General features: G+C 40.3%; 1 protein-coding gene across 1 annotated transcript in view; it reads right to left on the bottom strand.

Annotated features, from left to right (window-relative positions):
* Positions 1–487: 487 nt before the first annotated feature.
* SLC25A51 (solute carrier family 25 member 51) overlaps positions 488–14,142 on the bottom strand; it is a 67,891-nt gene continuing 54,236 nt past the window's right edge. Inside the window, exon 4 of the transcript XR_004536638.1 lies at positions 488–3,446. The gene's annotated coding sequence lies outside the window, so the exon portion shown is untranslated. The remainder of the gene's footprint in view (positions 3,447–14,142) is intronic.

Below are 14,142 nucleotides of genomic sequence, written 5' to 3'. Positions count from 1 at the left end.
GCAAAATTCCTGGACAATTGACTTGTTAATGACTAGGGGAAATACTTTTTTTTAATTTATTTATAAATTTTTCAAATTATTTAACAAGCATATAATCTTGTACAGAAAAGTGCGATCAAGAAAACATATCATTAATTATTTCCAAACTTGAAAATAAACCAGAACTACATAAAAAGTAATAAGATCTTCAACTTAATCCCACACTAGTCCTCAAAATTAGATCCAAGATTAAAGAATTAGGAGTGAATACAATACAATAACAGGGAAATACTTTTTAAACCAATAGGAGGAAATTTTTTTCACTCAGAGAATAGTTAAGCTCTGGAATGTGTTGCCAGAGGATGTGGTAAGAGAGGGTAGCGTAGCTGGTTTTAAGAAAGATTTGGACAAGTTCCTGGAGAAAAAGTCCATAGTCTGTTATTGAGAGACATGGGGGAAGCCACTGCTTGCCCTGTATCGATAGCATAGAATATTGCTACTCCTTGGGTTTTGGCCAGGTACTAGTGACCTGGATTGACCACTGTGAGAACGGGCTACTGGGCTTGATGGACCATTGGTCTAACCCAGTAAGTCTATTCTTATGAGATTGTTCAGTCTTCTTAGTTTGTTAAACCACATAGCACTGCAAGGTTTTGCGGTATACAAATGTGATTTTATGTTATGTTATAAGCTTATTTGTTCAGCTTCTAGGGATATACAGTATATATGAATATTCTGTGATAATGTAACTAATCACCATTTCCAACCAATGGGAAATTATTGGAGCCGCAACCCGGCTTCTACGGATATTACTCAGGTGTTCAGTGATATGCACCTTAATCTTTCTAACAGTGTGGCCAATATAATATTTTCTCCAAATTATGGACTGTGTTGGAAATGAAGATATCGGAGGATGCGATAATGGTAACTGCAGATGTGGTGGCTCTATACACAAACGTCCCTCAGAGCGCCGTGACTTCCATGGTCTGTGAATACTGTAAGTATTTGAAAATATCCATAGCTAAACAAACCATGGTGAATCATTTAGCAGAAATTGTGATTAACAACAACTATTTTAAATTTGAGAACAGGTTATTCTTACAGACCAAGGGAGTCACGATGGGAGCAACAGTAGCTCCCACTTTGGCATGTCTATACATGACAACTTTTGAAGAGAGGTTTGTGTATACATCAAGCTACTTTCACCACATTAAATTCTGGAGACGATTTATCGACGATATTTTTTTTGTGTGGGATGGTGATGAGGCTGAGCTAAAATTATTTTTGGAGGAAATTAGCAATCAAGATAGTAATATCAAATTTACTAGTTTTAAGGATAAATACCAAATTTCTTTTTTGGATATTACCATATTTAAGACCGGGAGTAGCTTCTCCACCACCCTACTTAGGAAACCCTCTGATAGAAATGTGTTACTTCAATACCATAGTCTTCACCCTAAAACCTTAAGAAACAGTATCCCCACGAGCCAATTCCTCCGTTTATGGAGAATTTGCTCCGATGAAGGGGATTTCGATCATCTACCCTATTGTTATGAGCAATAAGTTCCGGAAAAGGGGGTATCCGGGGCGAGTAGTGAAAAGAGCTTGGAAGAGGGCCAAAAACTGTCAGCGTCATTGGTTAATACATTCTCACCCCCAAAGATCGAATGATCACCTGACATGTGTATTACCATATACAACAAATAGTTATTTCATAAAAAGAATCATACAAAAACATTGGTCAGTACTCCATCAAGTATTCACTCAATGTCCTAAATTCGCATTTTCAAGGTCCCGTAATTTAAGTGAACTTTTGAAACATAAGCAATTCCAGCAGGTGAGTAGGAGGGGTGTTCCCCATTCCATGTGTGGTAAATGTAATGTCAATATGTTCTGCAACAGGATTACGTGACCGTTCCCCGAAATGGAGGTAAGCGTTTTTTCTTACCATAGGAACAGACTGCGACTCCATTGGGGTCGTGTACTGTGTGGTTTGCCCTTATGGCAAATATATTTTCCACACTGTTAGAAAGATTAAGGTGTGTATCACCGAACAAATATCCGTAGAAGCCGGGTTACGGCTCCAATAGTTTCCCATTGGTTGGAAATGGGTCATACTACTGTCACCTTCAGATACACGGTCCTCTTCCAAACTTGTGATTTTTCAGATTTAACAAATTTGTTATCAGAGAACACAAATTTATTTTTAACTGGAATACATTAGCCCTGCAGGGTTTAAATGCTGAAATAGACTGGTTTCAATTATAAATCCTTTTGGGTCCAGGTACATTAGTTTATGGTAATGAGATGACGCGATTCACATCACACAGAATTCTAGTAAAGGTAAGGATTTAAAGTGGGCGGCCATGGTTTCAGGCTCACTCATGGCCCAGTCTGGGTTCCTTCCGGGTTAGCTTTAGCCGAGAGAAGGTATGTTACAATTGAAGTTTAGAAATTTACTTTGTAGTTTATATGATTTGTAAAGACAGGATAAGATAAGGTTAGACTGACCTAATTGACATGGTTTGGAGATTTATTCACTTTATTTTATTATTTTATAGTATTTATCAGAGACCCCCTCCTGAAGGCCACAAAACTCAAGTCGAGGGGCTCGGTTTTCCAGTCTGACACTTAATCGATTTAAAAAAATGAACACATATTGAGCACAAGCACTTTCATCGATCCAGTCCGTGGTTGCCGAGTAATCAACAACTTCAGATAAGCTACATTATATAAGAGTGTTTGAACAGTAACTCAGGGAGGCAAGGGACTGTAAAGATAGTGATGATGGTCCCACTGGCAACCACAGTTAAGTGATAACATTGAACTAAGTTGGGTCTGAGCACTTTACACAATATTATATTCAAATGTTTATTTATTAGTTCATTGAACAATTTATAGCATTTAGAGCTGTGATCCCAGATGTAGAGTTTCCAACTTTATTCCTTGGAATGTAATTCGCTGATTGTCCAGCTTTTTTTGATGTGAATCACCTAGAAGTCATTCGACTATGGCGGTATAGAAGAATAAAGTTATTATTATTATTAGCTTACAACATAACTGTTTATAGAAACATACTTATCACCAAGTACTCTGTAAAGACTGAATAACAGCAAAAATAAACACCACAAATCTGGGTACACAGGACAATCTGTTGTATGTGTTGTTACTGCTTGGTTTTTTTTTATGTTTGAGCTACTATATGTCCAAGGATCTTCATTTTCTGTTCCTGTTTTTCCAAGGAATTTATCAATGTGTTATTAAAAAAAAAAAAAGCAAACAAACCCCAAACCAAGGAAAAAAAAAATCATCAGTGAAAAAGACACTCATGGTTAACTATCATGGTTTATTTGGTGGATATTGGATATAAGTGTGGAGTGCTGTTCAGCTTCTTCTGTAGAAAAGGACCAGGAATTGTACTGGAGTGTGTGGGTGGATGACTCCGTAGGGAGGAGAGAGAGCGGTACCTGAGATAGTCAAAAAACATTTTTATCTTGCTGGATATTACAAAATCAGAGTAAAAGTAAATAAGAACTGAACAGTATTTGTAAAGCAAAAATGTGAAAACATTTAACTAGAACTAAACAATATTGCACAAATTTCATTTGAAAGCATTTGATTACAATGATTCAAGTAGTTAAACAGCTTCAGTTGACTGCATATTTAAAGTGGCAAAGCACAAGAGTAACACATGCTTATGGTATTTTAAAGCAAAAATAATTTGATATGCAGTCTGGCAATTACTAGAGTTCAAACAACCAACTCAAACCAAAAAAGTACAAGGAACAAAAACAACATTATTTGCAAAGCATAAATTTATAAAAACTTCTTAAATGCATTCATTATTTAAAACAAAATTATATTTCTGAGCTACCATCAAACAAGAAAATATGGCATTTTATAATTATCTGATAAATATTTTAAGTAAATGGAAATCTATTTTCAAGATTTAGGGGTCCTTTTACAAAGCTGCCTGAAGCAACAAAAAAATGGAAAACCATGGAATACATCAAGTGTCTTGCAGATAATTTTCTTAATGTTTTTGAGGGCACATGTCAGGCTTAGAGAGTGGGCATTCCTGTGCTAGCCAGCTAGTGTTGTGGTAACGTAGATGCGCACAGATAACACAGGAACTTACCACCTCACATGGTAACCAAAAAAAAAAAAAAGGACAGTGCATTGCCAATACACAGGAAAAAAAATTTAATAGGGATGTCACACCTAGTAACCCCAAATACTTATATATCTCCAAGCCCACTAAATAGAAAAAAAAAAAAAAATTAGTTGGACCGTCAAAGGTGAATTCTTATTATAGTTTACTTAATACTTCACTGAGGCTGATTTTCACCTAACTTTCTTCAACAGTCGTTTTTATTCATGTATCTTCACCATTACATAGTTCTTTGAATCTTCTAAATTTATTCAATATATTTAACTTTTATATTCACTTATCTGAATATTGAGTAGTAGGGGAATAGTCGTTGCCATGGGAGTTGAATAAAGAGATTGGTATAGGTCTCTTGTCTTAATTGGATATACAGATCACGTTTGTGATGTCATTAGGTCATAAATGATGCTGTGGTTCATGTTTTGAAATTAACACGGAGAAGATATTACTCATAAAAGATATGGACATCAAAAGGTTTTGTGCTGTTTATTGTAAGCAATTTTTAGTCAGTGTATTTTTGACAGAATTTTGTTTGTCAGCAGGGGGGTTCAGCCCTGATATAGCAGCGGCAAAACATGATTTCATGTTGGCAACACTATTCCCTTACTACTCAGTTTTCAGATGTGAATATCCCCACATTTTACAAAACAGTAACACGGGTTTTAGTACCGGCCATGGTAGTAACAGCTCTGACACTCATAGGAAATCTATGAGCATTGGAGCTGTTACCACTGCGGCCGGTACCAAAAACCATGCTGTTTTGTAAAATGGGGGGGTGTATAAAAGTTATATGATGATATATATTGAATGAATTTAGAAGATTCAAAGAAATATGCAATGGTGAAGATACATGTATAAAAACAACTACACTCCTCCCTCCTCATTCGCAGGGGTTAGGGGCAGAGCTGGCCCGCGAATATGGGAAATTCACAAATAACTTTTGGTCTGACTCTGACCCACCCCCGCCTCCCTTCTGCGTCCCAGACCTTACCTGGGGGTCTAGCGGTGACACGGGGCAGGAGCGATCTTCCTACACTCCTGCCCCGTACAGAGCCGTAATCGAAAATGGCTGCCGTGAGTTCCTGTTGTAGTCTCATGAGACCACGGGAACTCACAGCAGCCATTTTTGATGACGGATCTGCACGGGGCAGGAGTGTAGGAAGATCGCTCCTGCCCCGCATCACTGCTAGACCCCCCAAGGATGATTTACTAGGGGGGTCCCCGCCCCAAAAACCATGATTAGTCGAAACCACGGGGTGCCAAATCAGTGAATAAGGAGGGAGGAGTATAATGAAGAAAGTTAGGGGAAAATCAGCCTCATTGAAGTATTGAGTAAACTACAATGAGAATTTACCTCAGATGGTCCAACAAAATTTTTTTTTCTATTGAGTGCTCTAATGGCAACATTAGTGCATGATAACTAAATAGAATACTGTTGGCAAAGGAGAACCATAGAGTGAGCAGATAGCAGCTACTGTTGCAACTACAATCTGGATGGAGAAAAAAGCCTCAGAGTAAAGTGGCAGTCAATCCACAATGCTATAAAGTCAGTCACAGGCATAAAAAAAAACCCTCCAACCAGTTCATCATAAATCTTGCAGCATAGCTGACACACTCACTGTCAGGTTAAAGGTGCACATAAGGCAGTGGTCTCAAACTCAAACCCTCTGCAAGGCCACATTTTGGATTTGTAGGTATTTGGGAGGGTCGCAGAAAAAATAGTTAATGTCCTATTAAAGAAATGACAATTTTGCATGAGGTAAAACTCTTTATAGTTTATAAATCTACACCCCCCCAAAGGCCTGCATATTCGCCCTTCTTTGTAGCATCCTCCAGTTTCCCCCTGGCCTCCCTTGTAGGCTGCTATCGGCCTCCGCAGCATGTTCCCTTTGCTGCGGTCCCGCCCCTCCTCTGACAACAGGAGCAGGATCATGGCAGAGGGAACGTGCTGCTGAGGACGATGGCAGCCTGCAAGAAACGCTATAGCACCGGCGTTCCTCTCTGCAGACTGCAGTAATAGCTGAAGGTAAGAGTGGGAAGTCCAGGAGGGAAGCTGGAGGATGCTGTAAGTAGCAGGTAGCACTAGTACAGACAGCAATAGTACAGACCATGGGCCACAAAATAGTACCTGGCGGGCCGCGAGTTTGAGACCACTGACATAAGGGGACTTATCTGATCTGGTTCTGTATATCTAGGCTTTTCACAATGAAAAAATCTTCCAACTGCTGCCTAAGGATCAGTCACCTTTCAGATGCAACCCAACAAGACATCCTGTTTCACCAGTCAAGCCAACTGCTTCAGGGGAATTACCCCTCCCCCCCACCATGCATGGCCATTAATGGGAAAAAAGGGAATTTTTATGGCTGTGGTAAAAATGGCCTTAGCAAGCCAGAAAGACCCATGTAAAGGTGCATTATGGTCTATTTTTACTACAGTAAGTAAAAGGACTCCCTTCGATCCTATCACCAATTACTTTTACCATATTTGGAAAGAGAAAGGTAACACTGAAATTAGAAAAATATATTCAGAGAAAAGAACAGATTTATTTTAGCTTCTTGTCTGTTTTTGCCTTTAACATAATAAAGGCACACCTCTCTTGATAACAGATAATTTATGTCCCATATACTCTGTTCTACCAGAAATAGTTAAACAATTTGTAAACATTGCAGTCACCAAAAGTGGAAATCTTTGTACCGAGTCCCTTCTAATACTCTCCTGTGATTCAGAGAGGTCACTCTGCACATCTATAGATAAACATTTAAGAGTATATGACAGGAAGATAAAGTATATAAAACCTCAGTTACAGAAAAAGTATTAACTAAAAGTTCAAATAACTGATAAAAAAGGCTGTGCTTGATATGTATGCAGCTTGTATAATACAGTCATGAGGGTTCAGACTATAATTTATCTGCAACAGCAATGATGCCTATATCGTGCAGCTGAACAGGAAGTGGGTATCTCAAATAATATGTCAAAAACAATTGAATGAAAACAACTAATACTATTAACTTTGGGATTCCAAATAAAGCCTAGCTATCATAAACATCAATAGTAAGCAAACCTTTTAGCTAATTCACTGCATTTAGCAAAGGTTCTTTTAGCCATGCATACAATAGAAAAAAAATTACTAATGAAACAAATGAAAGAGGCATCTAAGACACTTGCCTCACATTCAGATACCAAGACAGAGAACAAATTTACATCATAGGCAATCACTCTTATATGTAGATAAATATAATTCTTGTTAAGGAGGGAGCAAAAGGGTCAGAAAATACTTTTTATCTAGTTTGCAATCTGAATTCTCTGGGTTGGTCCAATGACAGGTCTATGAGTACCATGCAGCAAAGACTGTTCACAGTATCAATCCCTGGAGAAGAGAGAAAGCCACAATCATCTTACAACTAGTAGCTAGACATAGGGTCCATGATGACATGGTCAAGGGCAGACTGCTCCCAAACAACAAATGGCCTAAATGCTGGCTCTAGTTTGGAAGAACATGCTTTTTTTGCATTAGGCAGGCTGAAAGACTTGGGAAAGGGTGAGTGAGGGGAGGATGACAGGAGGGAGAGAAACAACCAAAAGGACAAAAAAGAAGCAATAGAAACCAATCAGAAATTATAAACTAAAATAAAAAAGCAAAAATGAAAAATTCTTTGAAATAGACAAAAGCAACATATAAAAATAGACATAGCATAATATTAAAAAGGAAAATATTTTTGGCTTGCCCTTAAAACATTGTGGCTGCTAGCCAGATTGTCTTATTACTTTTCCTCTTTGTGCAGGGCTCCAAAAGGTCCCTGGCCAAAGGCTGTCACTATATCTAGTGGACTAAGTAATGCAGAAAAGCTTGCATGAAAGCCACATGCTGATGGCTGAGTGCATGGCTTCTAATGTCAATGTAATCGATACAATATATACAAAGTCAAGTTCAGTTTCAATTGTTGATATACTGCCTATATATCTAGGAAAATCTAAGCAGTTTATAAAATTAATAAAATAAAGGGAATATGGAATCATCTTTAGAGAACAAACATCCACAAAAAAGTGAGAGCTGGTGTAACTATGAACAAGGAGGGGGGAAGTTTGCAATATTATCCAGGAGAGTTGGCTAAGGTGGTGGTGATGGGGTTCAACAACTCTCAACACTGTGCAGAGATGCAACCCAGCTGAATTTGTTACCAGTTGAGGACTATTCAGTGATCAAAGTTTGAAAAGTAGTAGAAAAGCAAAAAGTTTCCAACAAGGGCTTAAATTTGTTTTCAGAAACTTCAAGTCCAAAACAGATTATTCCAAAAGGTAGGAACAAAGGGACAACGCGCCAAAACAAGATGTCCTCATGGTATCTAAATGAACTTGATGGAAAGCTGGGATAGTGAGATGCTTTTAGAAGAATTAAAAGTTCTCTAAGGGGAGGGGGAGGAGAGTAGGGTCCAAGCAAGCTAGTTAGGAAGGAGGGATGGCCAGAAGAATGGATTTGATGGGAAAACTTATAAAGAATCTTGTAGGCCACAGGGAGTCAATGTTCAGTAAGAAAAGAGGGGTTATGTGGTCACATTTCTTGTGACCATGGAGGAGTTTAATGGCAGTGTTTTGCACTGTTTAAGCAAAAGAACTGCAGTAGTCTAGCTTAGATGTTACTAAGGCATGTATGAAGATGAGAACTGCAAGTCATCGGGAGGGAGGAGAGATAGGGTACAGAACCTGGCAGGGAGGGAGTGGGGCTGGGTGTAGAGACGGGCAGGGAAGGAAGTGAAAGGGGCTGGAGGCAAAGCCCGGCAGAGCAGGGAGGGGGTACAGGGTGTAGAGCCTGGCATTGCAAGGCAAGGCATGGCACTGCACTTAATCCCCCGTTTATATTCAAGCCATCCTTTTTTTCTCCTTTTTTTTTTGGGGGGGGGGGAAGGTTACCTCGGTTTATATTCAGGTTGGTTTATATTCGAGTATGTACGGTACTAGTGAATTCCAGAAGCCCATTTAATTTGCTGCTCTGTTCACAAACCCACTGTAGAGGAGTAGGTACTACACTCCCCCCTCCGTATTCACAGTGGTTAGGGGCAGAGCCGGCCCATAAATATTGAAAATTCACAAATAACTTTTGGGCCGACTCTGACCCACCCACTTCCTACACTCCTGCCCCGTGTAGAGCCGTCATCAAAAATGGCTGCCGTGAGTTCCCCGTTGTAGTCTGAGACCATGGGAACTCACAGCAGCCATTTTTGATGACGGCTCTGCACAGGGCAGGAGTGTAGGAAGATCATTCATGCCCTGTGTCACCGCTAGACCACCAGGTAAGGTTGATTCACTAGGGGGGAAGTGGGGGGTCTCGGCACAAAAAAACCTGCAAATAGTCAAAACAGCAGGTGCCGAAACCGCAAATAAGGAGGGAGTGTAATGTGCATTAAAACAACAACATGATATTTTGCCACTTAACAGGTTAAACAACAAAACTATGCCTTATTTTTTTTTACCATAATGCACATCCATTTAACACAATACATTTAATACATCTAATATTGCCTTAGATTGTAAGCCGCCTTGGAAACTTGGCAATACATTTAAGTAGAGATGCCAAGCAAGCAAATTGAATAATACAGCTTGGGTTAGACTTGGTAAGCTGTGTTACTCACGAGAAAACAAAACAAAACACTGCCACCTTTGAGCTGTTGGCATGCAGCTTGATACTCCATAGAGCCCTCTTAAAGGACCTACCTCTGCAACTCCTGGTATCTAGGCTGCTGGGTTCAAAATTACATTGGCTTGCCCTGTTATATGGTCTCTGCTAGGGGTCAATTAGCACCATTGTGAACCTGTCAACCTAGTAGGAAGGAGTAACTGGGAATTGCTTCTGCCTCACCACTACCATTACTGGTACCTGGAACTACAGTGGTAGTTCTAAGAGTACATTCTTTTATGCACCAGCCCCTATAGGAAGACTCCCTGGAACATCAAGCCACATATTACAGGCCCAATGTTCCCAGTGAGAAAAATAATGCAGCTTGTGATGTTGAAAGCATGCTGAATTATTCATTTATTAAGAACTACTAAGTCTTGCTAATGAGTTATTGCAGGTTAGCGACTCTCATGGTAAATCAAGTTGTAGCAAAATGTGATATTCTACCTCAGCTTAATAGCTTCTTCCTTTAGATTACAGGTGTCAAACTCAAGGCCCATGGTCCAAATCCAGCCCGCCTGGTCATTTTATGTGGCCCACGGTTCGATGCCCCCAGTGTTATCTTGTAGCCAGCTCCTCCTCCTCCTCACAGCCGTAATGTGCACGGAGCCACATGCAGCGGCTCCTCGCGTATCCCACACCTCATCCAGAAGCATACCCTCTGACATTGCAATGTCATCAGTACACAGAAGGCCCCAGCGAGAAGGCTGCGAAGCAGCCTGTGAGTGCTGCTGGCCCGACTCTCCTCTGCAGCAAGGTATTCATGATTGCGGTTGGTAGGGATCGGTTGGAGGGGGTAGCGCAGCTGCCCACGACTAGGGCTTATTTTCAGGGGTAGGGCTTGTATTAAGACTTACCCCGAAAATCATACTAGGGCTTATTTTTGGGGTCTTATTTTCAGGGAAACACGGTGCCTCATCCTCTACAATGGGACCTGCATGGTGTTCTAGTCCAGTGTTCTTCAACCGCCGGTCCACAAAAATCTCCCACCAGTCCACGAAGGACCAACGTCCCCCACAAGCACCAAGTTAAAAAGGTGGCTCACTGAAAATGCCTCATGGACTAACTAGGCAAACACACCAGTGCAGCTGTCCTCCAACACCTCCAGGCAGCAACCTGGTGCAGTGGCTGAAAGGTCACTGGGGAGCTGGAGGCATGCAAAGCGGGTGCCACGCAGCGAGTCCGCCGACCATGCTGCCCGAAGGCATCCGCTGTGCATGCACAAAAAGCCACCGCCTCCCTGGCCTGTGCTCTCCTCTCAGTCTTTCCCGGAAGGTTTCCCCGCTCCCAGACCCAGCCAAAAGGAATGACGGTCCCGCTGCTGCAACACGCAGCATGGAACCGGAGCATCAAGACAGAGTGCGAGATGCAACTTCCTGAGCCCCCAGGTATGCTGAGGAGTAGCCTCCTAATAGGAAAAGTCACTCCTTCCCCCCCCCACCCACCCCCGTCTCCCTTGGTTGTCCAGTAGCAGCACCTGAGTCCACACCAGGACTTCTCAACTGCCGGTCCGCAAAACAATTCCTCCATTTCTGCTGGTCGATAGGTACAAAAATGGTTGAAAAACACTGTTCTAGTTTCTTGATACAGGGCTGCCTACAAAACGCAGGAGAGGAATCAAGGAATGAATAGTGGCTGTGCTGCAGGAAGCTGAAGAGATGATCAAGGCTAAAAACCACCACCACACAAATGGGATGCCCTTATCCCTGAAGATGCTTGCAGGGAGGAGAAAAAGGGAACAGTGTGCTGGAGAGTAAAAGAAAAGGGGCAAAAAAAAAACCCCAAAATGAAATAACCCCCCCCCTTCATTTTGAGGGATTGTTTTTATGGTAATTAAAAAGCAAGACATTTCCTGGCTCCAAAAACATTTAACTCACTTTTACTAAATATTTTTTCACTCTTGGAGATGGATTGTGCTAGAGTTTAGGCTGATCAATTAATATTGTACATCATTTTTAAATTTTATTTTTAATTTACTGGTTTTAAATGATTAAGGAGGTAATTTTATTACAGTTTTTAGTATCTATGCGCCTTGTAAAAGGCTATGGGCCCCTTTTGACAAAGCCACATTAGCAATTCCTCCACTGCAAATGCACCAAAGCCCATAGGAAATGAATGGGCTTCGTTGCATTTGCCAAGGGGGAAATCGCTACTGTGACTTTGTAAAAGGATCCCTATGAATGTGTAAATCTATTAGGTAGCTCTGTCTCTTACCAGCAGTTCAATAAATTATTGAAAACCTACTCATTTAAGAAAATGTTGTAATTTCTAGGTCACTTGTTTCTAGTCACTGTTTCAATTTTCTTTTGTAAACCGCATAGAATTCCTAAGATACTGCAGTATATCAATAAATTTTTATGTTATATTATGACAAGCAGGTGTGCATGCATGCAAACCAAGCGTAGTTCTGGAGTGGGGAAATGGGGAATTTGGGTACAGTCATGAAATATATGCTTGGGTTATAAAATCCTCACGTCAGTCCTGTACATTTAGGCCCCGATTCCATAAAAAGCAACTAGTTAGGCTGCTAACTGAAAGTGCCTTTAAAGTTCTGGAACTCAAAGCCAGAGGACGTAGTAAAAGCAGTTAGTGTAGATGAGTTAAAAAAAATTATTACTGTAGATCTGAGGAAACCCACTGCTTTACCCCTGAAGGTTCACTGAATCTTGCTTCTTTCTGAGAACCTGCTAGGTATTTGTGACTTGGGTTGGTCACTGAAACAGAACATTGGGTTAGACTGACCTTTGGTTTGATCCAATATGGCCATTGTTATGTTCTTAATATGGCCTATACTGGAAAGGGAGGAAATAAAATAAGAAAGCCATTGCCGATATGCTAGACAGTGTTAACAAACGCACACTTAGGGAATATTGCACACACATGGGAAGTTCTGTGATCTGATCAGGAAGCAGGCTTCCATTGCCTTGGGCTCCCATGCCTGCCTTAAGTTAAAGTAGGTATAGCCTGCAGGCAACGATTTGGGTCACTTACTGCCCTGTGCTCCATCATATCTCAACACAGCCTTTATTCACCTGTTCACTACCCATGTGATGTTAATCATTTTCATAATAAATGAAACCCCATAATTCCTTATTTGTCTGTCTTAAATAGATTGTAAGGTCTGTTGAGCAACGACGACTCTTATGTGTTTGTCTACAGTGCTGGGTACATCTACTGGCATTACAGAAATAAGTAGTAGTGGTGGATTGGAAGAGACTAAAATGGAACTTGTAGCATATAACAAACAGAACATCACCTTGCTAAAACCATCCTTACACTCAAAACACAGTGGTAGCAGTATTATAAGGAAAGATGGATGGTACAAAGTAAAGGTGCATCCTGAAGAAAAAGACATGGGACTAGGGAGAAGATTCACCTTTCAGTAGGACAATGACCTCTAAGCACAAAGGAAAAGCAGCAATGGAGTGGCTCAGTAAGAAGAAAGTGTATTTTCTCAATGGTCCACTCAAAGCCCAGACCTGAATCCAAAAGAAAATCTGTGGCAAAGACTTAAACTACAGTCTGCAGATGACTCCGCTGCCAATATGAGCTATTCTAAAATAAAGGGGCAAAACTGTACTATCCTGTTGTGTAAGTTACTGGACCCATAAATGACTCGTTGCTATTCTTACTGAAAAAAGAAAAAGCTCCCACCAAGTACTGTGTCGAGGGCTTATGGAGACATGCAATCAGGACATTTTGGTTTCTTACTCTCGATTACAGATCTATTTAGCAGGTAAATGTTCTTGCATATTCAAAGTACATGTGATTTCGATCAGTGAAAAAACCCTCCTAATTTAATGCATTTTTAGGAAGAACAATGAACATTTTTTACAAGGCATTCCTATTTCTCTTTTCAGTTTCAAATCCCCCTAATCTTACTACAGTGAGAGATGAGCAGCAATTTATTTATACAGCCTCTCTATTCTGCCAAATTATTAGTCAAGTAAATGGATGAATGTTCGGGAGATATTTGGACTGTCTTTTTTTCTCATTCTGCAAAGAGATTTGGGCTGGCCTAACTGAACTTCACAAAGCAAATTTAAAAAATACTTTATTTTTAACATGAGTGTGAATAAGATTTAATAAATATTTTCTTGGGTAAATAATGGGGGGAAATCCTTGTACAATATTCAATGTGGGACCTGGTCTAGTTGTACATCGAGGTGTATTAATAGAATGTTTTCCACACCATTAAATTATCTCCATTTTCAAACCTCTTTGACCTCCAGGACTTGATGGTTATAAAGAACCTTCATGAACCCAAATTCTTATGCAACTAAGAATCCTTGCATAGTCCTCAAAACCAAAACAATAATTCTGC

Source organism: Geotrypetes seraphini, chromosome 1 (assembly GCF_902459505.1).
Source record: "Geotrypetes seraphini chromosome 1, aGeoSer1.1, whole genome shotgun sequence".
Classification (NCBI taxonomy): Eukaryota; Metazoa; Chordata; class Amphibia; order Gymnophiona; family Dermophiidae; genus Geotrypetes; species Geotrypetes seraphini.
This window is presented reverse-complemented; position numbering and strand designations above follow the sequence as displayed.